Source organism: Mytilus galloprovincialis, chromosome 1 (assembly GCF_965363235.1).
Source record: "Mytilus galloprovincialis chromosome 1, xbMytGall1.hap1.1, whole genome shotgun sequence".
Classification (NCBI taxonomy): domain Eukaryota; kingdom Metazoa; phylum Mollusca; class Bivalvia; order Mytilida; family Mytilidae; genus Mytilus; species Mytilus galloprovincialis.
The window spans coordinates 95,055,440-95,065,473 of NC_134838.1; positions in this window are offsets into that span (position 1 = coordinate 95,055,440).

Here is a 10,034-nt window from a genome sequence, read left to right on the forward strand (position 1 = left end):
TGAAATGTTTTAATCCACATAATGTCTGATTCTAAAAATATAGAATACTTTTAGATAGAAAAACTATATGAAAGCTTAGTTTGGACATTTTAATAGCAATTCAAAATAATAACAGTTCCTTCAGCATGGAAATGACTATTATATACCTATACAAACTGATAGACTGATTTTGTCACAACATCATTAATGTGGAGTTAAAGTCTTATAGGATTGTAAGTATGTTTTATTATATCACCTTGCACTTTCACTACTTGACTGTGGATTTCTACAGCAGTTAGTTCAAATTTCTGACCAGTTGAACAATTTGATTTTATAAAACAAATTGCAATTTGGTCTGAATTTTGAATAAGTTGCAGTTAGTGGAGAGCAACACTAACAGTCAAGTCACTGTAATAACATATGAAATGACCAAGTCATTTTTTAGAATTATGTTTTCTGAAGTTTATAGTTAACTTTACTTCTATTATTATTAGATAATCTGCAGTATAGAATTAACCCTTTCACCGATTGCTGCCCAGACAGAAGCTACTCTGAGACGATGGCTTCCCTGGCTACTATATCTCAAGTGGGAGATCTTCATAATAAATGTCAATAAAAACTTGTTTGTAGTTATTTGTGTATTTATTTCATTCACTAACACCATGTTCACAGTTTTGTTCATGTTTTGATAATTTTTTCTTCATAAAATATTCAAATTTTCAAATTTTCAACATTATCTAGGTGAAATTCTCAAAATTCTGCTCTTTGACCCGAAATCTTAATATTTTAACCCAAAACGGCAAAATTTTGAAAAATTTTATGAGGCTGTACAAATTCCTTACACTGAACGATGTCCATTCCAAGTGTTTTGTACATAAAACGACATTTTATGTCAAAAAAGTATACTAGTTTGACTTCAATTCTTCCACTTTCTTTCAAAAAAAATGTTCCTTCATTTCAAATTTTCGTAAATTCCATAAATTTCCTCTGATTTTGACACGGTTTTCAACAAACGGAAGCGCCATGTTTACACTTTCATCCTGGTATTCACCAAAGAAAGATAACTCATGTTTGCACTGTTTTTAGCGGGAAATATAAAAGAGGTATTCCGATCCCGGTAGAACGGGACTCATCGTCAGCTGTCTGAAGCGTGAATCCCGCTAAACCGGGACTCATCGGCGAAAGGGTTAATGTAGTCTAAATATAAAAATAAGGAGATGGTGGTATGATTGTCAATGAGACAACTATCCATCAAAGTTCAAATGAGACAGATGTAAACAAGTATAGGCTACCAATGAGAAAAAACCTAAAGGGTATAGTTGACTACTAACAGCCATGACATGCAAAATATGAAACAATTTAATTGAGAAAATGAATGGCCTAATTAATAACAAATCAGTTTATGAAAAAAAACAAATATGACAGACATATGAACCAACAAAAACCACTGAACTACAGATTCTTGGCTTTGGTCATGCACATAAAGAATGTGATAGAGGGCTAATCATTTTTCGAAGGCCCAATCCCTCTATGAAAAGGTAATCTCATAATATTTTCTTTAATATTGAAATGGTTATGGTCTATGAAAGAAAATAAGAAATACAAATTTATCTTTAGACCTCTCAATCTTGGTACTTTATAGAGATTCATTGTATGGCTCAGCTGGTCAGTATGAAGTTTTGAATTATACAGAAAAGTAATTTTCAGTTCACATAACTTCTTTATCTGTATATTTTTAAAATGGTATTCAGATAAAGTTTGCTGATAGTGTACTTGCCTTATCTATGAGGTTAGAGGATGAATTTTTATCATTACCAATAATGTTACTGAAAGTTCATTGCTCAGGCTTGTATGGTGATGTGGGCTCTATTTTCCCTGATACTATTGACAATGCAGGAAAAGGGTATTGGAAAAAAAGAAACCAATCTGAAAATGTGAAACATGAGATTAAAGTTATTTCCAACCAACCATCAAAATGCAGTAAAACTACTAGAATGGAATGCATTCTAATTATAAAGAAAACTTTTTCAAAACTATGTTACAATAGTTCTAAATGATGACTATCAAGATATTTGACCAAGGGAGATGATAAAACAAAAAGACATAAAAAACACACATTTTAGCGGCATTAACATAATCCTTTAGACATTTGATTGATGACATTAATTACCTTTCTAAACAATCCTTTTCACCTGAATGCAGTAGAAAAATATATCTTTAGGATAAAATTCTGTTGTTTGATGAATAAATTTGTTTTTAATTTTATTTCAGGTTCTAACATTCCACTTTAAAGATGCCATTCCATGCTTATCTGCCAAGACATAGTAGTGATAAATACATTCCATGTTTATATTCCAAGAAATTGCACTTGCTTTTATTTGTAGTGTAGGTTTAGGGTAGTAAATTAAACAAATGCTTGTACACAGGGATTTAGTGTGATAACAATTTAACTGTACATGGGATTTAATTTTTTTTATATTGATAATTTTGCTTCTATTGAATTTGTGTTGATAAATATATTGTCTGTATGCATATTTGGCAAGGTCAATTATCTAGTCCAAAAACTGAGTGTGTATATACTTTGCATGACATCATGATACAACTTTGATTATGTTCAGTTTTTATGTGAATATTTTTTTAGAAAGAACCATCTTTCATGACAATGTTGTTTAAAATATATTTTGACAAAGACATTTAACATGTTTAATGCAATGTTTCCTCGATTAAATTAGAGATTGCTGGTTAACTGGATTATTCTTTTCTAATGTATGTACAATTTAATCAGTTTTTAGAATGATTTCTGAAATGCAATTAAGTATATATATTTTTCTATCATTATTGTAATATTCATAAGTCATGAAATATAACCTTTGTTTGTTATACATTGTAACTTCTACAAATTTATTAAAGATATTAATTTTAATTCACTTACTAGTATTGGGGAATAGAAGTTATGACCTGAGAAGAATTACTTTTGATAGTTGGCAGCTGTAAAATGTTTTTTAGAACAATTTATCCCATAAGGAGTCATTAAGATTTATGTTTAAATCTTTTGTTGCTTATTATTCAATCTTTTGACAGTTACTGTCTTTTTATCTAGATTTTTTTTCACAAAATAAGCAAAAATGTTTAGATTGTTAAAAACCTTCATTTTTAAAGGGCAATAACTTCTGTAAGACTTAATGCTATAAAAATGAATTTGATAGAAAGGACATGGCCTCTTGTTGGCAACTTTCAAAATGTCTGCCCTATCATTTTTCAATGGAACACAGATGTGGTCATTCTGAACACTGGCCCAAATAGATTTTCTATTATAGTCTTCATAATATCAGACTATTACTTGGATATTTTTTACTTTTAATATCTTTAGCTATGCTTTTATGTTTGTTAATGAACAACAACATAATGGCTAACTCATCAATCATGTCAAAGTTTTGAGTATAGTAATAGAGTCTGGATGCAACTCCTCTGAGACAATATGACAGAAAGCTCTCATACTTGGTTGGATTGTTTGCCATTATGTGTATTTAACCATATTATTCAGTCATTTTGATATGACAATTTTCATGTGAGTTTTGGAATTTTAACCATAGTTTAACTATCGTACCACAATGACACACAATCTGATTTCTCATATATGCTGGGCAGGGATATTTTGCTATGGCATTGCAATCTATATGTGCCTGTCAGGATCGTGTAATTTAGGGGTTGTCGTTGATATTTCTTTGTTCTAATGTTTATTGTTTTGTTTAGTTTGTGTTCTTTTTCATGCCGATGCACCATTGTCCCAGGTTAGAGGAGGGTTGGCACCTTTAAACTAGTTGAACCCAGCCACATTTTGTATATGCCGGTCAAAAGTCAGATGCCTGTAGTTTAGTGGTTGTCATTGGTTCATGTCTCATATTTATTTTTTTTTAATTTTGGTTATAAATTAGGCCGTTAGTTTTCTCAATTTAATTGTGTCATGTTTTCTTGTCAGATCCTTTTATATCTGACTATAAAGTATAGGATTTTCTTATTGTTGAAGGCCATACAGTTGCATCCATCTTATTTGAACTTTGGCGGATAGTTGTCTCATTGGCAAACATACCAAATCTCTTTTTTATACCCCACTTTAAAAGAGTATACTGTTTAACCATCCGTCGATCCTTGAGTCCATCCATTCCTCATCCCTTGGATATTTTTCATAGCATCTTTTTCAGGAATTTCATTTATATATACAGTGTGAAGTGTTTTCAGATTCACCACTAACCAACTTTCTTTTTAAATGAACACTTACATCAATTTACACATGACATCCAAGTTGAAAATGTTCGTAACATTTTTCTTGAGAACTACCTGTGCCTACCTTGCAAGGTCCTCATGCCCGTCAGACAGTTTTCACTTGATCTTGACCTCATTTCATGGACCAGTGAACAAGGTTAACTTTTGGTTGTCAAGTCCATATCTCAGATACTATAAGCAATAGGTCTAGTATATTAGGTATATGGAAAGACTAAGGTGTACATGTCCAACTGGCAGGTGTCATCTGACCTTGACCTCATTTTCATGGTACAGTGGTAATAGTTAAGATTTTTTGTTTTGGTCTGTGTTTCTTATAGGGGTAAATTCAGTAAAAAATCTCCCATTGACTTTAATGCTAATCTATGTGTGGAAATAAATTTATACCTGATTTACCTTTAGAAATTAAAATCTTTCATATATCATTCATGAAAGTACAAATGTAGACCTATCTTTTCCAACAATAAAAACATAGGGTCATGCGGCATTTTTGGGCATTCACATGGCCTTGTTTACAAACAATGTAGATTCGCACTGAATTCCTATACTGACCCCCATTACTTTTCAACCCTGAAGGGGAAAAAATTAGTACATTCAGCATATATTTTTTATTTTTTTTCAACTCTAGTTTTGATCCATCTACCAAAAAATATTTATTACAAACATTATCTGCCAATCAGAAGAGCATATAACTTCAGTGTTATACAGAAAGCTCTTCCCTAAATGGGCGGTCCCTGATGACGTATATTTATTTACTGAATTTACCCCTATAAGGGACTTTTTTACTTCTTTTCCAACTTTTTTTGTAATAAACATGTAATGTATCCAATTTTCAAGTTCCAGTTTCAATACAACCTTCATAAATGCTGAATTTGTAAAGATAGAGCAAAATTTATACTACAGCCCATACTGCGGCCAATGTATATTTGGTATATAAAGTTGCGCATTGACTGTTTTTAAAAGAATGGTGTAAAATACTATGTTTAATAAATATGAATTGTTTTCTGTGTTTGCTTTGACTAGTATTGCAAGTACATCTAGAAACTAAAGTCTTGGTGTACTCTTAGTTAGTTTTTTCCTTATATGGAAGTTTTTGGTTAAATACCATGAAAAGACCACAAAAAGACTTTTCAAAGGCTTTTTTAAGCAGTTTCATACCAAATAAAACAACAATTATGTTTCATTATACTAAATCTGTGTTTTAATTACTTGTAAATTTCACAAAATGTCATTGACAATCACTCTGCAGAAATTCCTGTTACCCCAACATCAGGATGGGTTCTTCGCCAAAACTAGACAGCTAGAACTGAAGTAGAAAAAAGTGCCAAATATAAAAAAATAAGATTAGGTATGACCAAACTTTACATTTGGGAGACTGAAGTAACAATTTAGAATATTTAAAAGCAAATTATCTAACATAAAAATCCAATTACAAACATTTCAACACTTGCTTCATGGATGAAGGACCTGTAATCATGAAAACTTGTCTAGTATATTCTTTCAATAAAGAAACGCAAGATGTTGTGTAAAAATAAATGAATACCTTCATGCGGTCAGATTATTCGAGTGTTAAAATACTAGAAAAGTGCTTATTTACCACTTGTTCTACAACTTAACATGGGGAACACAGCTAAAAAAAAAACCACTATGTCAAAGGGAGGTAATCCATTTTTTTCATATGATTTTATACATTATGAGGAGAAATATGTACAAAATGTGATGTAAATGGGGATAATATTTATGCCTTTCATTGATATCATAACTCTCAAGTGTAATTTCTATTATTTATTTCAATCTGGACACAAAAACTGATTTTTACAACACACTTCATGCTTCTCTCACAGTACACTGAGTGCATCCTGGATAGCCGCAGTTAAAGATAGAAATTTGTGTAAAAAACAGCTTTAAATGGTTCCAAAATCCTTCCATTACATTAACATTTACAGGAAATGAGTTTTGTGATTATTGTGTGGCCTTGGACAAGTACAGTGAAAAAGTGCATATTTTCCTATAGGGGTAAATTCAGTAAAAAATCTCCCATTGACTTTAATGCTAATCTATGTGTGGAAATAAATTTATACCTGATTTACCTTTAGAAATTAAAATCTTTCATATATCATTCATGAAAGTACAAATGTAGACCTATCTTTTCCAACAATAAAAACATAGGGTCATGCGGCATTTTTGGGCATTCACATGGCCTTGTTTACAAACAATGTAGATTCGCACTGAATTCCTATACTGACCCCCATTACTTTTCAACCCTGAAGGGGAAAAAATTAGTACATTCAGCATATATTTTTTATTTTTTTTCAACTCTAGTTTTGATCCATCTACCAAAAAATATTTATTACAAACATTATCTGCCAATCAGAAGAGCATATAACTTCAGTGTTATACAGAAAGCTCTCCCCTAAATGGGCGGTCCCTGATGACGTATATTTATTTACTGAATTTACCCCTATACTGTATGCAATAGGTCTTCTATATATGGTGTATGGAATGATTGTAAGGTGTACATGTCTAGCTGGCAGGTGTCATCTGACCTTGACCTCATTTTTATTGTTCAGTGGTCAAAGTTAAGTTTTTAAGTTTTGGTCTTCATTTATAATACTATATGTAATAGGTCAACTATATTTGGTGTATGGAAATATTTTATGATCTATGTGTCAGTCGCACAGGTTTTTATTTGACCTTGACCTCATTTTCATGGTTAATTGGTCAATGTCTAGTTTCTTGGTTAATGTTAATTTTATGTGACAGTTGTAATAAAGCTTTAGAGTAAGGACTATCAACATAATATCAATGATTAGTAAAGAAGGCGAGACATGTTAGTGTGTGAACTCTTGTTTATATTTTTAAAATTTATCTGCATCATATACCCAGGTAATTTTGTGCAGTACAAAAAGTTGTTGTAAGGGTTCTTAAAGGTGTTGAAAGTGTGACTTTTACCCTACACAAGGCATTGGTTACAACATTTACATTCTAACTTGATGTGCTAACTACATGTAATACCTCCTTCTTAATGATAGGTTTTACTCCACACTAACTTGAAAGTATTTGAAATATTGGTATTTCATAACAACCAATTAATAACATGGTAAATACCTTCTTTCCCATATTTTTGCATGGTTTGATTTTAGATGTTTGTCTATTCTCAAAACATAATTTCCCGTGGCATTTCATGGTTAAATTTTGATGGTTGCTTTTATTATCATGTCACTTATCCATGCAACTTTAAGAAATTACCAAAAATGTTCATCGTGTAAATATTCAAGTTTGTTGCCCATTTTGGATATTTGGGTATTTTTAGTCATTTTAAAGATTTATTGCAACTTCTCAGACTCCTTGCAAATGCAAACTGGTCATATTGTATAGGCACTTGCCTATTGGTGAAGATTGTGTGTTAATTTTAAGTTATGTTTTTTTTTTTATTGATGCACCAGGTAACTGTCTCATTAATGTGTTGTTTGTTGTAGCATTGAGGTATTTGTGTGGCATTGAGTTCCTGTCTCATTGAGGTGTTTGTTTGTTGTTGAATTTAGTTTCTGTCTCATTCAGGTGTTTGTTGTGGCATTGAAATACTGTCTCATTCAGGCGTTTGTTTGTTGTAGCATTGAAGTGTTTGTTTGTTGTGGCATTGAGTAACTGTTTCATTGAGGTGTTTGTTTGTTGTGGCATTGAGTTTCTGTCTCATTGATGTGTTTTTTTGTTGTGGCATGGAGTTTCTATCACGTTGAAGTGTTTGTTTGTTGTGGCATTGAGTTACTGTCTAATTCAGGCATTTGTTTGTTGTGGCATTGAGCTACTGTTTCATAGAAATGGTTGTTTGTTGTGGCATAGAGTAACTGTTTTATTGAGGTGTTTGTTTGTTGTGGCATTGAGTAACTGTCTCATTTAGGTGTTTGTTTGTTGTGGCATTGAGTTACTATCTCATTGAGGTGTTTGTTTGTTGTGGCATTGAGTCACTGTCTCATTGATGTGTCTGTTTGTTGTGGCATGGAGTTTCTGTCTCATTGAGGTGTTTGTTTGTTGTGGCATTGAGATACTGTCTCATTGAGGTGTTTGTTTGTTGTGGCATTGAGTTACTGTCTCATTTAGGTGTTTGTTTGTTGTGGCATTGAGTTTCTGTCTCATTGAGGTTTTTGTCTGTTGTGGCATGGAGTAACTATCTCATTTAGGTGTTTGTTTGTTGTGGCAATGAGTTTCTGTCTCAATGAGGTGTTTGTTTGTTGTGGCATTGAGTTACTGTCACACTGAGGTCTTTTTTTGTTGTGGCATTGAGGTGTTTGTTTGTTGTGGCATTGAGTTACTGTCACATTGAAGTGTTTGTTTAATGTGGCATTTAGTTACTATCTCATTGAGGTGTTTGTTTGTTTTGGCATTAAGTTGCTGTCTCATTGAGGTGTTTGTTTGTTGTGGCATTGAGGTGTTTGTTTATTGTGGCATTTTGTTACTATCTCATTGAGGTGTTTGTTTATTGTGGCATTGAGTTATGGTCTCATTGAGATGTTTGTTTATTATGGCATTGAGATACTATCTCATTGAGGTGTTTGTTTGTTGTGGCATTGAGTCACTATCTCATTGAGGTGTTTGTTTGTTGTGGCATTGAGTTACTGTCACATTGAGGTGTTTTTTTGTTGTGGCATTGAGTCACTATCTCATTGAGGTGTTTGTTTGTTGTAGCATTGAGTTACTATCTCATTGAGGTGTTTGTTTGTTGTGGCATTGAGTGATTGTCTCATTGAGGTGTTTGTTTGTTGTGGCATTGAGTTATGGTCTCATTGAGGTGTTTGTTTGTTACAGCATTGAATTTCTGTCTCATTGAGCTGTTTGTATGGTGTGGCATTGAGTAACTGTCTCTTTGAGGTGTTTATTAGTCTCCTACTGACAAAGTCAAAGGGTACTTTAGGTTTGCACTCTGTCCGTCTGTCTGTCCATCAGTCAGTCCAGCAAATCAGTTTTTTCATTGTATTTGAAGATATTGATTTGATATTTGGTATATTGTTTTATCATGACAAGGTAGCAACATTCCGGCAGCACCTGCATACGGGGTATACATCTCCCAATTGATACGATATTCCCGTGCTTGCATTTCCTATCATGATTTTCTTGATAGAGGTTTGCTGCTCAGAAGGAAGCTATTAAACCAAAAGGTCCAAATGGTGAAGTTGAAATCATCCCTTCGTAAATTTTACGGACGCCATCACGAGTTGGTTGACCGTTATGGAATAACCGTTTCACAAATGACATCGGATATGTTCCTTACGTCGTAACTACAATCCCCTCCCCTTTCATGAATGTGACCTACCGAATTAGACTATTTACCGGATTTGTAATCATATAAGCAACACGACGGGTGCCACATGTGGAGCAGGATCTGCTTACCCTTCCGGAGCACCTGAGATCACCCCTAGTTTTTGTTGGGGTTCGTGTTGTTTATTCTTTAGTTTTCTATGTTGTGTCATGTGTGCTTTTGTTTTTCTGTTTGTCGTTTTCTTTTTTAGCCATGGCGTTGTCGGTTTGTTTTAGATTTGTGAGTTTGACTGTCCCTTTGGTATCTTTCGTCCCTCTTTTACAGATCAAGTTCAAATTTTGTTCCGGTCTGATAATTTTGTGTAGTTATGGTCCTTGGACTTAGAAAACTAACTCAAATATTCAGTTTTCCCCACTTTTACGTCATGCTTGAATATATTGATTAGATAATTGGTACATTGTTATATCATAACAAGTTACAATCAATTCCAATTGTGTTTAGTTCAGATTATTTTTTG